This window comes from Lycorma delicatula, chromosome 11 (genome assembly GCF_047948215.1).
Source record: "Lycorma delicatula isolate Av1 chromosome 11, ASM4794821v1, whole genome shotgun sequence".
Taxonomy (NCBI): Eukaryota; Metazoa; Arthropoda; class Insecta; order Hemiptera; family Fulgoridae; genus Lycorma; species Lycorma delicatula.
Genome location: NC_134465.1, coordinates 38,949,276 through 38,966,174, shown reverse-complemented (window position 1 = coordinate 38,966,174; position 16,899 = coordinate 38,949,276). Strand labels below are relative to the sequence as shown.

General features: G+C 30.0%; 1 protein-coding gene across 2 annotated transcripts in view; it reads right to left on the bottom strand.

Annotated features, from left to right (window-relative positions):
- Positions 1-9,652: 9,652 nt before the first annotated feature.
- The window catches only part of LOC142332625 (transmembrane protein 184C), an 87,600-nt gene continuing 80,353 nt past the window's right edge, over positions 9,653-16,899 (bottom strand). The window contains exon 9 of one of the 2 annotated variants that reach the window (XM_075379180.1): positions 9,653-9,782. The gene's annotated coding sequence lies outside the window, so the exon portion shown is untranslated. The remainder of the gene's footprint in view (positions 9,783-16,899) is intronic. The other variant, XM_075379173.1, reaches the window with a different exon arrangement.

Sequence of the window (16,899 nt, the reverse complement as noted above, 5' to 3'; positions counted from 1 at the left end):
TTAGATAAATAGAAATTTCATTTTATTGAAAATATCTTGCAGTAGTATTAAGTCTCCCACAATTTAAGTATTTCCTTAGTGAAAACACATTAAATTTAGACAATTATAGGGATATCCATTCGGATTATTTTCATACTAATATATTATTTCAGCCCAGTATTGAATCCCACTCATGTGTATTGTGTAAAATAATTGTTTACGCTACATTAGAAGAAATAATTTATACTAAATTATTATTATTCACGGACATACCTAAATGTTATATTACATATTTCATATCTTTATATAACACTACTATATTCAATACCATAAAATAATAACCAAAATCCACACCGCCAATATAAAGATATAATAAATTTATATATATATATATATATATATATAAATTCATATTACACATGAGGGATGACTAAAATTTAATGCACACTGGAACACAATGGGAAACCAAAATGTCCCCATAAAGTTGCAGATGTTGCCATCATGTAGTTTCATAACCCTATTATCATTCCAGAACTCATTTATCCACAGCCACTCATTTTCTGTCAAGTCATCATTATTACAGAGTTGAGTGTTATTGCTATCTTAATGCATCTATAAAACGTGGAGTGATAAAATTTTTAACAGCGAAAAAAGTGAATAGTAGTCATTCAAAAAGCCATCGTCAAAAAATCATTAAGATGATAAAACTTTTGATCAAAATACTTTGAATATGTGAGTGATAATATTTTCTACATCAGAAGCTGTTAAAGCAAATATTGAGGAATTTAAGCTGTTAAAGCAAATATTGAGTCTGCAATGGTCAACCGTTTTATGCAACTGATTTAAAGCACCAAAAGGAAGTGGATGAATTGATTCAAAATGAGCCAATTTTTGTGGAGGAGTGGTAGTATCTCTGCCTTTTATCTGAAGGTCCCAGGCTGGAGTCTCAGCCAGGCATGGTATTTTTCATATACTACAAAAAAACTACATAAAACTGTTTATGGTGTTAGGACCCTTTTCTCCTTCAATACTTAAAATTATGTATCAATTGTTATTAGTGATTAAAAAATTACAACACAATACGGTGAACTGGATTCCGCTTTCTTAACTTAAAGAGCTTTCTTTCTTTTCAGTTATTAAAGCCCCCTTTAATAACTGATTTATTAATGGGGCTTTGTCCATTGGGATTTTACCTTACTTTGACACTTTCGATTTCTAATAGTCATACTGTAATAAGTAATATATTCAATGATATGAATATGGTTCAATCAATATGAAAATCCTACCGAATGGACATTTTGTGTTCTAATACCTTAAGATTTTATACTTACAAAAAATTAAAATGTTTAATGAAAATATGATATTAGAATAAAATAAAACACCAAGCATCATTTCTATACCTTAATGACAGTTGTACATAAACTCATACGTAGTAAGTGTAGTCAAAGAATTGTTTGCTGTGCCTTTTCAATACAAAATATTTACTGCATTAGTTAGCTTGTAGAGTGAAGAATAAACAAACAAGCATTGTGTTTGTGCGAGTGAGTTCTTCATGATTCTGTGAGTCACATCTCATATACAGTGTTGATTCAGAACAGGGCTCCATATCTATAACCTCCAATACTTTTACATGAATAAATTCTATTATTCATGTGATTATACATGTTTTGATGAAGTCGGTTGGCAAGAAGAAGTGACTGATTAATAAATCTAGTGCATTACCTGAGAAGTCATCAATGTGAGACAACTGTTATTAAAGAGTTTATAGTTTATCATCTGTATGTGTGGGCACCTCATGTTTCTGCAGAGATAATTTGATATATTCTTTGGATAACTACCTTGTAACTGTGCATGACATCATGCAACAATGTATTATAGGTTTAAACTAAGATTTTGCATTGTTTTGGGTGACGTAGCCAAATTGAAAATTTCTTAAATCAGTTAAGACTTATCTGAATATTTATTTTTTTTTTAATTTTACAAAAAATTAAACAGTATTTATAATATAAACAGTAAATTTAAATTTAAAAATTTTAAAACTAAATTTTGTTTTTATAAATTTAGTCATCACTAAAAAAGAATTTGGTAGTAATGCAATGTTTTTAAATAAAACTCAAATTTTTCTAACTTTTCTTCGTTTTATTCAACTTATCTTACACCATTTTATTCAGAATTAATTTCTCTACAAGTTTTATGTGTTTAACACCTGTTTAACAAAGTTATTGCATTTCAAACCTTAAAACTGGGATTTTTAATCAAATTTATTGGTTTTCACTCAAGATTTTTCAAAAACTACTACAGCTGGGATCTATTTTATTCAATATTTCAGGTCAAAAACTATAAGAAATCACTAAATCTGCCCTTTTATTAACTAAAAATTTAAGTGTGACCTCATTTCACTGGGTTGGCTGAAATATAAGCAAAATCATTCATTAGCCGTAACTCACAAGTGAAGCATTTTAGAACATATGTTTATATAACCTTTTTCCATTATTTTCAAGAGTAGAATAGGTTATGAAAGAGTCCTGGGAGAACTTTGTGATAAACTCTGTATGTATATATATAGCTTCTACGGTACGTGGCACTTGTAGTAGTCCTGAGAAGGGCTGTTGTAGTCCTGGATTGGCTTCGACAGCTCATAATTAATAACCTTGTGGTAGCCCTGAAAAGGGCCGTTTTTGTCATTGATCAGCTTCGATGGCTCATTGTAATTTATAACCATATGGTAGCCCTGAGAAAGGATGTTGTTGTCGAATGGCTTCAACGACTCATAATCTATAACCTTGTGGTAGGTCTGAAAACGGCTGTTTTTTGCGTTAGCTCTGAGAAAAGCTGTTGGGTCCAGAAGCTGGTCTCCAGCAAAGTCAGTTAGTTGCAACTTGTCCATTGAAATCAGACCAGGCTTTCCCTCAGCAGCAGTTGGGTCTCCATTATAGCATAGCAGTGGTGGTCCCGAGAGCCCTGCAGTGTCAGGTTGGCATTGGTCGTCTTTCACCAGCGTGGCCGAGGCAGTTCTCTGCAAGCAATCCCACATTGGATCGGCTCCTGCTGTTGAGTCCGCCGGCCAGGGCAATTGAAGCCCAGTGAGCTGGAGCAAGAAGGTCCATGTCCAGCGGCTCCCTTGGCGGGCTGACCAGGCCTGCTGCTGTGGCAGAGATGTTGAGGGAACTTCTGTTTTCTTCCACCGTCTTTTTCTTGGTCTTCTCCAGGTGGTGGTTGACAATGAATTAAGAATTCACTCTCGTGCAAGCTCATTTATTGGAGCCTGAGAGTGGTGGGGCCACATCGCCATTATGGTAGGAGAACTGCGCGGCGGTAGTGACGCTTGTACCAGCGCTTACGTATACTGTGCTCACTGACATCTGAGCTTCTTCTGTTGTCATTTGCTGATATTAAATTAGGCATATATATGGTAACAATATATATATTTAATTTCTATTATACAAACCATTAGTACAAAACATTGAGATACGACATATCTTACCTTAATTTCAAGAACATACTTTTGTGGAATCCTGCATCCTCAGTTATTGAAATAATTCTGTTATTACATAATAAAGATTTAAAAATAAAAATACTAAAATAATGAAAATTGCATATTAATTTACATGAGTGCTGCTATCTGTTACAGTTTTTAAAGCCAAATTATAAGATCCAATTGAAATTTTAATTTTAATTTGATAAACCATCAGGCAGCATTTGAGGGAGATGACGGTCTTATAAAAACGATTTCTTATGATTTATCAATGTATTTTTTTACGGATATCCTTTGCAGTTAATTTATCTTTTTTTCTGGGAGGTAAATTATCATGTCTACATCACTTTACAACTCTTTATGTTGCTTACTTAACAGTGTTTGAAGATTCATGAATATATCTGTTATTTTGTCTTCAAAATAATATATTTGAAGACTATATTATTTTTGTGTACTATATTTTGAAAATTTTTTTATTTACATCCCAGATAGCTTCAGTCAACGGTTTTTAAATATTTTCATAATTTTAAGCGGCGTGGCTTTCTATCATTATTATTATTATGTTTTTCAGACAATAATAATAACAAATCTGTGGTTTGCTTTCAAAGAAAAAATTGGGCTGAAATGGCTCAATTTTAGTACCATGTACCCGCATAATATGATATATGAAAATAAATATTTCTTCACAGATGATTCAAGCTTTCCTTCCAAACTTTGTAAACTTTATGAAGTAGTTGTTGAGTGTTTTTGATACTGTAAACACTGGCTCATAAACAGAAGCACATACATAATCCTGCACAATGTCAATTAATTATCTGCATTTTAGTGAGTGACATGGTTTCTGCCATATATTGTGCTTGAAAAATTTCAAATTTTATATTACCCTTCTCATTGTTTGGTTTTAATATCAAGTGATTATAAAATTGACATAAATTAGACGTGTAAAGTATTTTACTAATGAAAGCACTTTAAAAATAAATGTAGCAAATATATTTCTGTGAAAATATAACATATATATTACTAATGTATTTAGTTTTTGTAATAATTTGTAGAATAACTACAGAGTATTAATAATTTTAGGTGAAGTTTAATTATAAAGTGCTAAATAAATAATATATATAATTGATTCAGTATTTTTACTGCGCAGTTGTTATTCTTTTTTTTAGATGTGGATGAGATTATTTCTGTTGCTTAGCAATATCATAATTGAAAAAATAAGTCATCAAAAACAAATTTATGTTTGATGTTATACTTTTATAATCAAAAAATTTCAAGTAATTCAAGATGCCTACTGAATTGGAATTGATCGCTCTAGATACTGAATTTACACTATATTTGACATTTGTCAAACGTTTAGTGTTGGATTTGCCAAATTGTGATGGTATGCACCAAATTATCTTTTAGCATGTTGTAATTTTATATTAGTTCATTTAAAATTACTGTTTAATCGAATACATTTATTTGATCTGAATATACTTTTATTTTGTCTGATTTTAGTGGGTTGAGTAAAAAAATAATAATTTTGTTTTCAGGTATATAAAAATTACTTTGGGAGTCCTAATGTCACAAGCTCTCAGTTGATCGTATACCGTTAGTATTTCCTAATCTACAAAAAAATAAATGAATTCATAAAAAGACCACATATAAAATTTCTTTCCTCCTCTTTACATTCTGGAAAAGACATTAACATTAAATTAACATTTTGTCTCCAAAAGAATATATAGTCAAAAATGATTATCTGTTGTATTATCACTTATTTTGTTTCCTATGAAAACAGTAATGTAAAAATTTAAATGTTTATAATTTTTCTTTAAATGTTTCTTTGATATCACAGACGGGGGATCTCTTCCAGTGAAATTTTTTCCTGCCATTTTCATACTTATTTTGCATTTTTTAAAGTAATTAAATTAAAATTAATGTTAACATGCTTTCAACACTGTTTTTTTTTTTAAACAGACACTATTTTCTCCTGATAAATTTTTTTTAAATTCTGTAAAAATTTTGTTGGAAATTAATTGTACAATTTTTAACAATATGAAACAATCTTGTTTAAAGATATGGAATTTTCATTCATTCTTTGTAATCACAAGTATTTAACATTTTCATTTTGGGTTTTTAAAAAATTCTAATTTAAAAAGTTTTTATTTTCTTACATCTTCATTTAATGCAGTTAAATAGCAAACTAATATATACTTAAATAATTTTAATTGATGTACTCCAAATTGTTTATTTTGTACCAGTTATGTTTATTTAATGTGTTCATATTTTTGTTTTACTGTTAATATATTTTGTTACATTATTTTTCTATAATCGATCCTTTTGGGAATCTTTCCCTATTGCGAATGGTATATATTAATTTTGTACTTGGGTTGATCAGATTAATATAATTTGATAAATTAATATAAACTTTAATTAGTTATTTATATTTTTGTATTATTAATTTTACATCTTGTAATACAGATTTAATCAAGGTTTTCCTATGGTTGTTCTTGATCATTATAACTTGCTTTTCCTTGTAAATCATTTATAGTTTTTATTCTTTTCCAGCTTCCCTTTTTTGCATTTTCTATTGATTCCTCTAACACCACATTAATCAATCTTCTCTTCTCACAACATACAGCAGTTACTAGATATTCCATTTGGTTCTGATTAAGTGTCTGTTCTCATTATCTCTCCTCATTGCTTCTTCATCCTTCATTCTATCTGTATATTCTTCTTCAGTTTCCTGCATGCTTGGTTTCAAATGCCTCCAGGCTACCTTTTTTCTTTCACGTTTCACATCAGTATATGAGTACACTCCTACAATAACTTCATCCCCTAAAATTTCATCCACTACTTAACTGTTTCTCTCTACTAAATACTTCCTTATCTGTTGCTATTCTTGTTTTTTATTTGCAATCTTCCAGATAACCAGATATTACGTATTTGGTTCTAGTTTTACTTATTTGGTTCTTCCTTTTTTGTAGAGACATTCATTGCTTATTAGTCCTCATTGATTTAATTTTCGTAATGTCTCATTCGTATTCTTAATATTCCTATTGTACATATTATATCTCGGCATCTTATAATTTTGAAACCATCTGCGTGTAGAATGGTGTAAATTACTTTGTATGTTCTTTGTTATATAAATATGAACCGCCTATTTGTTAATGCAATGTTAAAAAGGGTTGCTGCATAAAAAAATTGAAAACTATTGATTTACTTTATTTTTTTAATAAAATTATTAGAATTTATTTTTGAAGATTCAAGATAATTTCAGGTATTCGTTAATTATTATGAAATCTTTTTATTAATTTTTATTTATACTCTGCCATCTTTATGATTTATTGAGATTCAATAACAATATGGTTTAAACAGATAAAAATAAGATAAAGGGGAAGAACTATGATTGCACAAAAAGGTTTTGTTAACCTCTTAATATTATTACTTAAATTAAGTCTAATTTTTTTATCAATATAAATTGATATTATATATTTTTATTTAGTGATATTAACATTTTAGAAATGTGTCACATAAGGTAAATTACCCAAATTACAAGTCACTCAATAATGCGATCATGTTAGTATTACCTAAGAAAGTTTTATTACAATAAATGTTGTTTATGTGGCGATAAAAAACTTTTATCGCCATAATTTTTTTATTTGCTTTATAAATTTTTTTTTGCATTTAAATGTTGGTTAAGCAGTTAATAAGTTTTAATGTAAGGAATCACATGAAGTGCTTTCAGCTAGTAGAATTAAGTTATAGATAAAAATTATGCATTTTGGAAGTTGGAATAATTATTGCAAAATGAAAAACTATTATGTGAAATAAAAAATAACATTAGGCAAGAAAACAGCAAGTTATATTAAAAAAAAAAAAAGAGGAAGAGATAAAATAATACTAAAATTAATTTAGTGGAAGAGAATCCTGATAAAAATTTCCCTGAAGTTATCGGTCATAACAAACGGCTTTCTAATTAATGTATCCTCCATTTTTTAAGAAATTTATTATTTCTTTATGTACATGTTTCACAGATCCTACATTTCATCAGAGGAATTTGAATAAAATACGAATAGTTTCTCAAAAAAAATTTAAAAATCTGTTTGAGCCAAATTATTAATGATTATTTGAAGAGCCTGTAAAAATTTTTTAATTACAATTTAAAAAAATACATGTCATAAAAATAAAAATGATATTTATGATAGTTTCTATTTATGAGAACAGTAAAATAAGATAGTACAGCAAAGGTTAGAGCAAACTGGTTCTGAAATCAGGTCAGTTATTGTAAATAATGATGAAGTTTTATTTATCAGTGATGAGCAAGGATAAATTTTTGTATTTTGTTTATTACTACATTTTTAACAATTTAACACTGTAACTGAATTTTACTAATTTCAAAAATTTTTATAGTCTATTAATATAAAAAAAATATTTTAATAGCAGACAGGTTACCCATCTTCAGTCTAAAAAATTCTTTTCTAAAAGAATAGATTTACTTTTTATTAAATTTAGTATTTAAATTAATGTTAAGCATGAAAAAAAGAAAGGAGTAACTTTTTTAAAGATAATGTATTTTATCTCTTAGATATTTCTGTGATTTTAATATTTAATTGTATTTTTTTTTTAGATCGTACACGTGCAGCACTTTGGCTTAAAAAGTTTAGGTCTATTTCTGATCCAGATCAATTGAAACTGCGAAATGAACATTTAAAATTGTTCTTGTTTGCACTCCATCGTCGTAGCTTGGTTGGAATATTTGAAAAAAAACCTCCAAAAGACGAATTGGAATCATTTCATGATGGGCTTACTGTAATTTTGTTATCTTCACCTTTATTATTGTCATTATTTACTCTTGAGAACATTAATGTTCTTAATTGTCATTATAACTCATTGTTATAGTTTGATTTATATCACTTATGGAACTATCTCTTTAACTATCTTTTTAACAAATTAAAGTGTAATACAGAGTGGCATAGGGAAATGGGAAATTCTGGAAGTAGTAGTGGTAGCCCTGAGGACCTGGTAAAAAGGTTGGAGTGGCATCATTCTGCGCACAACTATTTGCCATTTAGTAATCATGGACCAGTGGGTCAGAGCACATGTGCATTTGCCATGAAGGCATTTAGCAGTCTTACTGTCACTACTCTGGTAAAATGCTTTCGCGGCAAATGCATGTTGTGCTTCGACCTACTGGTCCGACGTCATTACAATTTAGGACATCATGATTACATTCAATCTCTCCATGCCATCAAGTCATGGGTTAATAATTTCAAGGAGACAGATTCAGCTCTAAAAAAGAAACCACTAGGAGGCCAAGGAACCCCAGAAAACATTGAAGCAGTTCGAGCCTCAATTGGAAAAACCCACAACAATCGGCAAGCATAAAACCATACAGCAGCATTAAACCTAAACTGAACAGCCGTCTGCCAAATACTCCACAGTTATTTTTGAAGTTTCATCCTTACAAAATTCAAGTTGTACAGGAACTGAAACTATCAGACTGCATGGTCCCTTGAATTTCCCATGGAAGTGTTTCAAAGTGCCATGCAAAATCTCAGCATTCGCTTCCAGGAATGCATATGTTGAATGGCCATCATCTTATGGATATTATTTTTAGAAATTGAAATTTTTTGAGTTGGGACACTTAATGGCATGTAATGTACTTTTTGTTTTAAATAATAAAACTTGTAAATTCATTTTTTTTTACTTTTGGAGAGTTACTTCAAGATTTCCTTGTGCCACACTGTATTAGTAAAATTAGGTTTAGGTTTAGACCTAGAATTAAATGTTGAGTATTAATTTACTAAAGTGAAAGATATGTTCTACAGAAGAAATAATAAAACTAAATAATAATAAGAAATAATAATAATAAAATAATAAAACATTTAGTTAACACAAAACAAAATATAGGTTGAAAAGATCTATTTTGAGTTTTTCTAAAATTGTGTTTCCTGTAAATTGTTAAATCAGGAATTTTTAAAATTCTGATTTATTAGTGTTTTTTTTTTTTTAATAGGATAAACTAATTTTAAGATATTCACATCTAATATCTTAAAGCACTCCATACCAATTACATGCAATGTAGCAGAGGTCAGAGGTCAATGTAGCAGTGAAATTATCATTGTTGTAAAGAAAAAAAATAACAAGAATCAATCTTTATTTATTTACACATTAAACTTTTCTTTAAATAACTAATTTAAAAATACAAGTATTTATTACTTTTATTATGGTAACCTGCTTGTATGTCTGATTTTTCATGAGTACCTCATTAACAGAAGTAAAATGTCTTTTTGCCCTGGTTGTTTCACACGGTATGTTAGTTTCCGATTCATTTCATTAAATTTACCTGAAATCAAAAGTAATTACAGGTACATCACAAACATTCGATCTTTAGCCACCCATCTACCAGATCTTAAATCATCACAGTTTTACCAAGACATCAGAGTGATGCTGTAAGATGTAAAACAGCAGGTATGGGAAATTATGATTTTAAGATCATATTCAGAATTATGACTTGTATTTGAATGGTGATAATTCTCAAGTCTAAATAGCAAGATTATTTTGAAGCTAGTCGGTATTGAATTTCTTTTCTGTCTCAAGAAATCCTTAACTAGTCCTTCTGTCTCCCAGAAGTCATTAATTTTTCTGCTGCTTCATTGAAGCTTTGGTTCATGAGTTTAGAAGTTAAAAAAATTAACTTTTTGTTATGAAAAAAGGGGTAAAATATAATTGTATTCATTTTTACATTTCAAAGCCATAATTTAAAATTCCTCACTCAATATACATTATTATACGCTATATATGTATTAATTAAAAACATTTTTAAATAAACATTTGTTTTTAAAATAACATTTCACGCTTCTGGATTAATTTGTACGGTCATCTATGAGGTGTGTGAAATGAGAATTTCTGTTTTTTGGAAAGAATTTTATTTATTCGTCTACATTAATGTTATCCCCTTCAAAATAGTCCCCATTAGATATTATACATTTATGCCAGTACTTTTTTCCAATCCCCAAAACACTTCTGGAACTCGATCTTTGGAATAGTGTTTAGCTCTTTCAGCTATTCACTTTTAATCTCATCTATGCTTGTAAAACAATGGCCCTCTAAGGTTCTTTTTATTTTTGGAAGAGAAAAAAATCAAACGGGGCCATGTCTGGCAAATGTGGCGGCTGGGGTATCATTGCAGTGTTGTTTTTGGCTAAAAATTGACAAACAAGCAATGAAGTGTGAGCAGTGCATTATCGTGGTGCAAAAGCCATGAATTGTTTCCCCACAAATCCAGGCATTTTTTTCGGATTGCTTCACGCAAATGGTATTGAACTTATAGGTAATACTCCTTATTGATCATTAGACCTTGTGGCAAGAACTCAAGAACATGGTGAGCATAACCTTCATATTTGACCGTACTTGTCAAGCTATTTTTGGTCTTGGTGATCCAGAATGCCTCCACTGGGACAATTGAGCCTTAGTTTCGATATCATATCCGTAAATCCATATTTCATCACCTGTTAAGACACCTTTCAGTAGTTCCATATTGTTGTTAACTTCATTTAGCGACTCCTGAGCAACTTCCATTCGCCACTGTTTTTGTCCAAAATTCAACAATTTTGGAACAAATTTTGCTATCACACGTTTCATACCCAAAACATCCAAAAAAATTTCATGGCATGAGCCAATTGATATCCCAAAATCATCAGTGACTTCTCTATGATTCGGCGATCATTCATAATCATTTATTTCACTTCTTCCACGTATACATCAGTCGTGTATGTGCTGGAGCATCCAAGGCGTTTATCACCTTCAACAGTTTCACAACCTTCTTGGAGACACTTATACCACTCATAAACCCTTGCTTTACTTTTAGCAGACTCACCAAAAGCAATATTTAACATTTTTAAAAAACATTGCTACACTTTACTCCATTCTTATAACAAAATTTAATACAAATTCTCTGATCAATTTATTTATACAAATAAGAAATCGCCGATCATACCAATACTCCTGTTATCTTGACAGCTGACAACAGACTAAACATCCAATATGGCTAAAAATGTACAGATACTTTTTAGACATGTTTACCAATACAACAACGAAAAAATCCGAGAATCAGACTAATGCAATCTGCAAAATTTCAAAATTCTCATTACTTTTTGAACACACCTTGTATTTAATGTTACAAATGTTTAACTGATTTTTAACAGAATTTTTAATTATTTTTTTTAAATGTTTCAGCTTATGGAAATGACTAGAGAATTGATTGAAATAACAGAAAAAAAAAAAACAGAAACAAAAGGTGAAGGTGATCCTGGATTCGGTGTTTGCCCTTTACCGCCTGTCAGAACAAACATATCATACGATTTAAAGGAGTTCGCTTCATTCCAGGACATACCAAAATTTGGAGCCCATTGTTATTATGCGGTTTCAAGTGAACCGATTCAACTCTGGACTAAACCACAGAATAATGAGTTTCCTGGACAAGGTGAACTACCCAATCAGCTTCAGTGGGAACTTTCAATGTCTAAACTTACTGATCATATACTCGAGATGGAGTAAGTTTTATTTTTATAAATCAAATTTTTATGATGTACTTAGTCAGTTAACAATAATAACATTTGAAATGATAGCTTCTTGGAAATTGAAGGATATGAAATAAAGGAAATATCAGTGCTGATAGCTAAAATCATATTCAATATTTTTATTGATCATGAAAGTTAAGGATGTTGATTGTAGTATGTTGTATGCTGTGGCATTATTTAGTGCTAATGAATGTAGTAGTTGATGCTATTTAAAAATAATAATAATAATTGAAAGTCAGCAGCTACAGTTTTTTACTTGGCAGTTTTGTTTTTCAGCTCAGATTCTGATATATTTGAGGCAGATGTTAAGGATTTGTCTCATCGACTATGTACATCAACCTGAACAGTCAATACAGCATGTCACAATTCAGTAAGCTGTGTATGCGATCAAATAGTTTGCTTTATTTGTGTCTTTTTCTTACATTCATTTGTTGTTTTTTTTTTCATCTCTTATATAAGATTTCATATTATCATCGTATCACATTGTTGCACAATCTGTGATTCTCACCCCCATACTGTATTTTCATTAACCGGTTTGCAAATAAATCCTTTGTTCACGTGTATAATTCTTTTAAATGTTGTTTCTGGTGAAAAGTTGACCTTTTCTAACTTGCTGTTAACTGCTGCCATTCATTTTTTATTTACCTTGGTTTCTATGTTTATTTTGTATATTGTTAGTAATAATTATAGTTTTTTTCTTAACAATTTTCAGTAGAGTACCAGCTCTATAAATCTGTTCAGTGTGTGTATGAAAGCTGTGTACTTATTACTATAGTTTATCACAAAAGAGAATAAAACTATAATTTTAGTTAAAAGTAAATTGTCTTTTTAAAAGCTTTTTATTTATATAATAATCTCTTTTCAGAGCAGAAATAGATGCACAAATAGAAGCACAAAAACAAGCAGAACAGGGTGTTGTGTTTGAAGAACCGGAAGTGAAAGAAGAACAACAGCAGCTACAAATTGTGTCTTGTGTTGGTGCTGCATCATCAACCTTCAAATGGAAAGCAGATTCAAAATTGGTTATTTACCAGAATTACGATTTCTCTAATGTCGGCATGTAAGCACTATATTTTATTAATTTATAGTTCAGTATCCCAGTAGTATATAATTATTATCAATAATAAATAAAATAAAATTTTCACTTAATGATAAATAAAATAAAAATTTCACTTAATGTTTATTTTTTAAATATTTTTAACAATCTGAGTAAGGAGTAACGTTTTCTTTTTTAAATTTTAAATCTTTTAAAAAGTTATTAAATAAATCTGATGAAACAGTACACATCGTGAAAGGGCTAGTGTAGAAGAATTTAAAAAAATAAACAGTAAGTGATACTTTTATTTTATTTATTATTAGATATTGAAATTAATTTAATATTAATTTCAATATAAAATTTAATGTAGGGATGGACATTTGTACAGCTTGAAGTAGGCAAAATTTTATTATTATATAATTAGGCTAAATCATTGTTTTCTCAGCCTTAGACAAGCAAATATACAACAACAAAAAAACTCTTATGCTGTTTTGTACAAGAAAATTGACATTTGTTATTGTATTTTCTTTCCTTTTGGCCTACTCAAACATATAGCCAATCATCATGACCCTCAAAGTAGGTACCTGAATATGTCAAACAATATTGCTAGCAATAGATACCACAGTTAAGGATATGTCAACATTTCAGCATTATCATAAACCACAGTTCTAACTTGTCTTACTCAAATTTTATCGATATTAAATTAAGTGTAACTGAAGAAAACCTCAGTTAATCTCCATCAAATTTTCACATGCACAACTTCGGAAACACTACTACACCATATCTAAATTTCAATGAAATTGATCCAGTAGTTTTGGAGATTTTCAAGCCACAAACTTTATACTTCATCTCTCTCTCTCTCTCTCTCTCTCTCTCTATATATATATATATATATATATATATATATACTTCACAAACAGTTCATGTAATTAAATAGCATATTCAAGCTGTTGCAGAATGTCACAATTATGTGAGATATGATGCAGAAATTCTTTCTTTGGATTATAGGGGCTAGTCCATCAAGGATTAAAAACTAAATATTGAAATCCATTTGGCATATCAAAGGGGTAGCTAACATTCCGTTTCGTTTTGGTTCACCCAGCAAAACTTTATACTCATGAAAATATATACAGAAACGTAATTGAATTTACAATAAACAACATGAGGGATCTATTAAGTAAGAAAAATTTTTGAGGGTGTTTGGAAAAAAAATTATGGTATTTTAGAGACAGGAGATATTAAATAAAATGATTAAAACTTTCCAGATCGTTTATCACAGAATGAAAAATTGTATGAGGGTCAAAATTAAAATTTAGGAAATTTTGAAATATATTTAAGGAATAAGAAAAACTTATAAATAAATTTACATTTACCTAAATTTACATTTACTTGTGTTTAATGTCTCACAGATGAGATAAATGTAAATTTAAGATTGAAATGAGTTTCTCTCAGGAATTTCAATACACTACCCTTATATTTATCAAAGGTTGATGTTTGTAGACAATTTAATGGTAGTAGCTTTTAAGGGAAAATTTTTAAGCATAATAGGAAAGTAGGATCTGTTCAAAGAATTGTGAAAGATAATAATGAAAATGAAAATTAAATAATAAAGACAGTAATAAATATTATGAAACACATCATTGTTAGGAATTCTACTGTTGAACAAGTAACAAAATTTAAATATTCAGGAGTTGTATCCAGATGGATTGCAATTGAATCAGAATTGAGGTAGAATTTGAATTATTGGCCCGTATTTTTCATGCTGTACGAGGGTATGGAAGCGAAAGCGTGGAAAGGTGAAAACTGAAGTATAAGAATACAGATCTTTATTTGTCTCAGAAGATAGTGGATGTAGTCTTGAGACCGTTAAGAAACACTTCAAAAATATATGAATTTACCTTAAAAGTGAAGAATGAACCAGAGGGGAAGTTTTGAATCGGAATTAGCTTAAACATTTAAAGAGCTTGGGTTATTACTGAAAGAAGACATTATCTGTGCTTCAGATAAAATGATGATGTGTTCCCTCGTCTAATTTTTACATCAGAAAAATTGTATAGTTGATACTCACTTATGTGCATTTTTAAAAACTAATTTTATATACTGCATATCGTGACTCATATCTCTATATCGATAGCAGAGTTCAAATACAGATAAGTTAAATGAAATGTTACATTTTCAAAAAAAATATTCTAAATTAAATAAAATTTATATAAAGTCAATTTTGATCAAATTATTACCAAAGTGTGCAATCAATTTGGTAAGCCAATCACTGGTGTAGCTAATTGTGAAGGGAATCACAATTATACATTTAATGGAATTTTTCTTCAAGTTCTTTTATTGTAAGTTCTGAGATGGAAATTTTTATACTATATGAAAATCAATGTATAATTAAAGCTAATCTCTAGTATAGAATTAGACTAATAACAACATTAATGTATATAAATTGTATCTCAATAAAAATTCAGAGCTGAAGATTTAGAAAGCCAAGGTTTACACCAACTGGAGACAGATGAAACTGCTCTTTCAGTCTTGGATGAAAGATTACCAGGAAGACAACGTGTTGTAGTACGGACACCGTTTTACGATGGCCTTCCACCTAATCTTAGTGAACGTGTACATCATGGAGTTGTAGATGGTAATATTAAAATATTATTATATAAATTTATTTTTAAGAATGTGTAGTGACATGAATTTCTTTTTTTACTCATTTCTTGTTTTATGAAGATTTTGTTTTAGGGTCTGGTTATGTGTGAAAAGTTAAAAACTTGAAAGCTTTCTCTTGTCCAGGCTTTGCTTATAACTGGAAGTTTCTATAGCTAATTAATTTCAGATTCAAAGTGTACAAGGGTTGTCAGAAAAATTTTGAGCCTAACATAGAAAGACGGATTTTTTCTGTCAAATATAGTTTTATTTTTCAACAAAGTCTCCTTTCAATTCAATACACTTTTTCCAGCAATGTTCTAATCTCCTTAACCTTTCCAAATAGTATATGGTGTCTTTCTCCGCAAAATAGGCATTTACATATGTGATAACCTCCTTGTCTGATGAAAATTTCTTTCCTGCAAACGAAACATTAAGGTTAGGAAACAAGAAAAAGTCACTTGGGGCCAGATCTGGTGAATACAGTGAGTGGTCAACCAATTCAAATTGCAGTTCATGAATTTTAGCCATGGCGATCATCAAAGTGTGAGCAGGCACATTGTCCTCATGGAAAAGCACTTTCTTCTTTGAATGTGGTCATTTTTTTGCAATTTCTGCCTTCAGCATGTCAAGTAATGATGTGTAATACTGTCTCGTTATTATTTTACATTGAAAATAATTGGTAAACAAAATTCTGTTACTATCCCAAAAAACAATCGCCATCACCTTCCTGATCGATGAAGCTGTCTTTGCCTTTTTCGGAGCAGGTTCACCCTTCTTTGCAGTCCACTGTTTTGACTGTTGTTTCATCTCAGGAGTGTAGAGGTGGATCCACGTTTCTTCTACAATTATGAATCAACGTAAAAAATCAGACTCGTTTTGCTTAAATTGCTCCAGTGGGCCTTGAAAATCTTCATTTGAATGCGTTTTTAGTCCAAATTGGACAAACACGGTACCCAACACCCAAATAGCTTATGTATATCCAATTCTTCAGTTAATATATGACAAACACGTTCTTTCAATATGCCCATAGCCTCTGCTATCTCTCTAACCTTAATTCGTCGGTTGTCCAGTACCATTTGGTGAATTTTTTCGATGATGGTGGTGATTGCAGTTTTTGGCCATCCTGAACACTCATCTCTACCAAGCTGGTACAACCATGTTTAAATTCAGCTGCTCATCTTTTCACATTGGCAATTGATGGG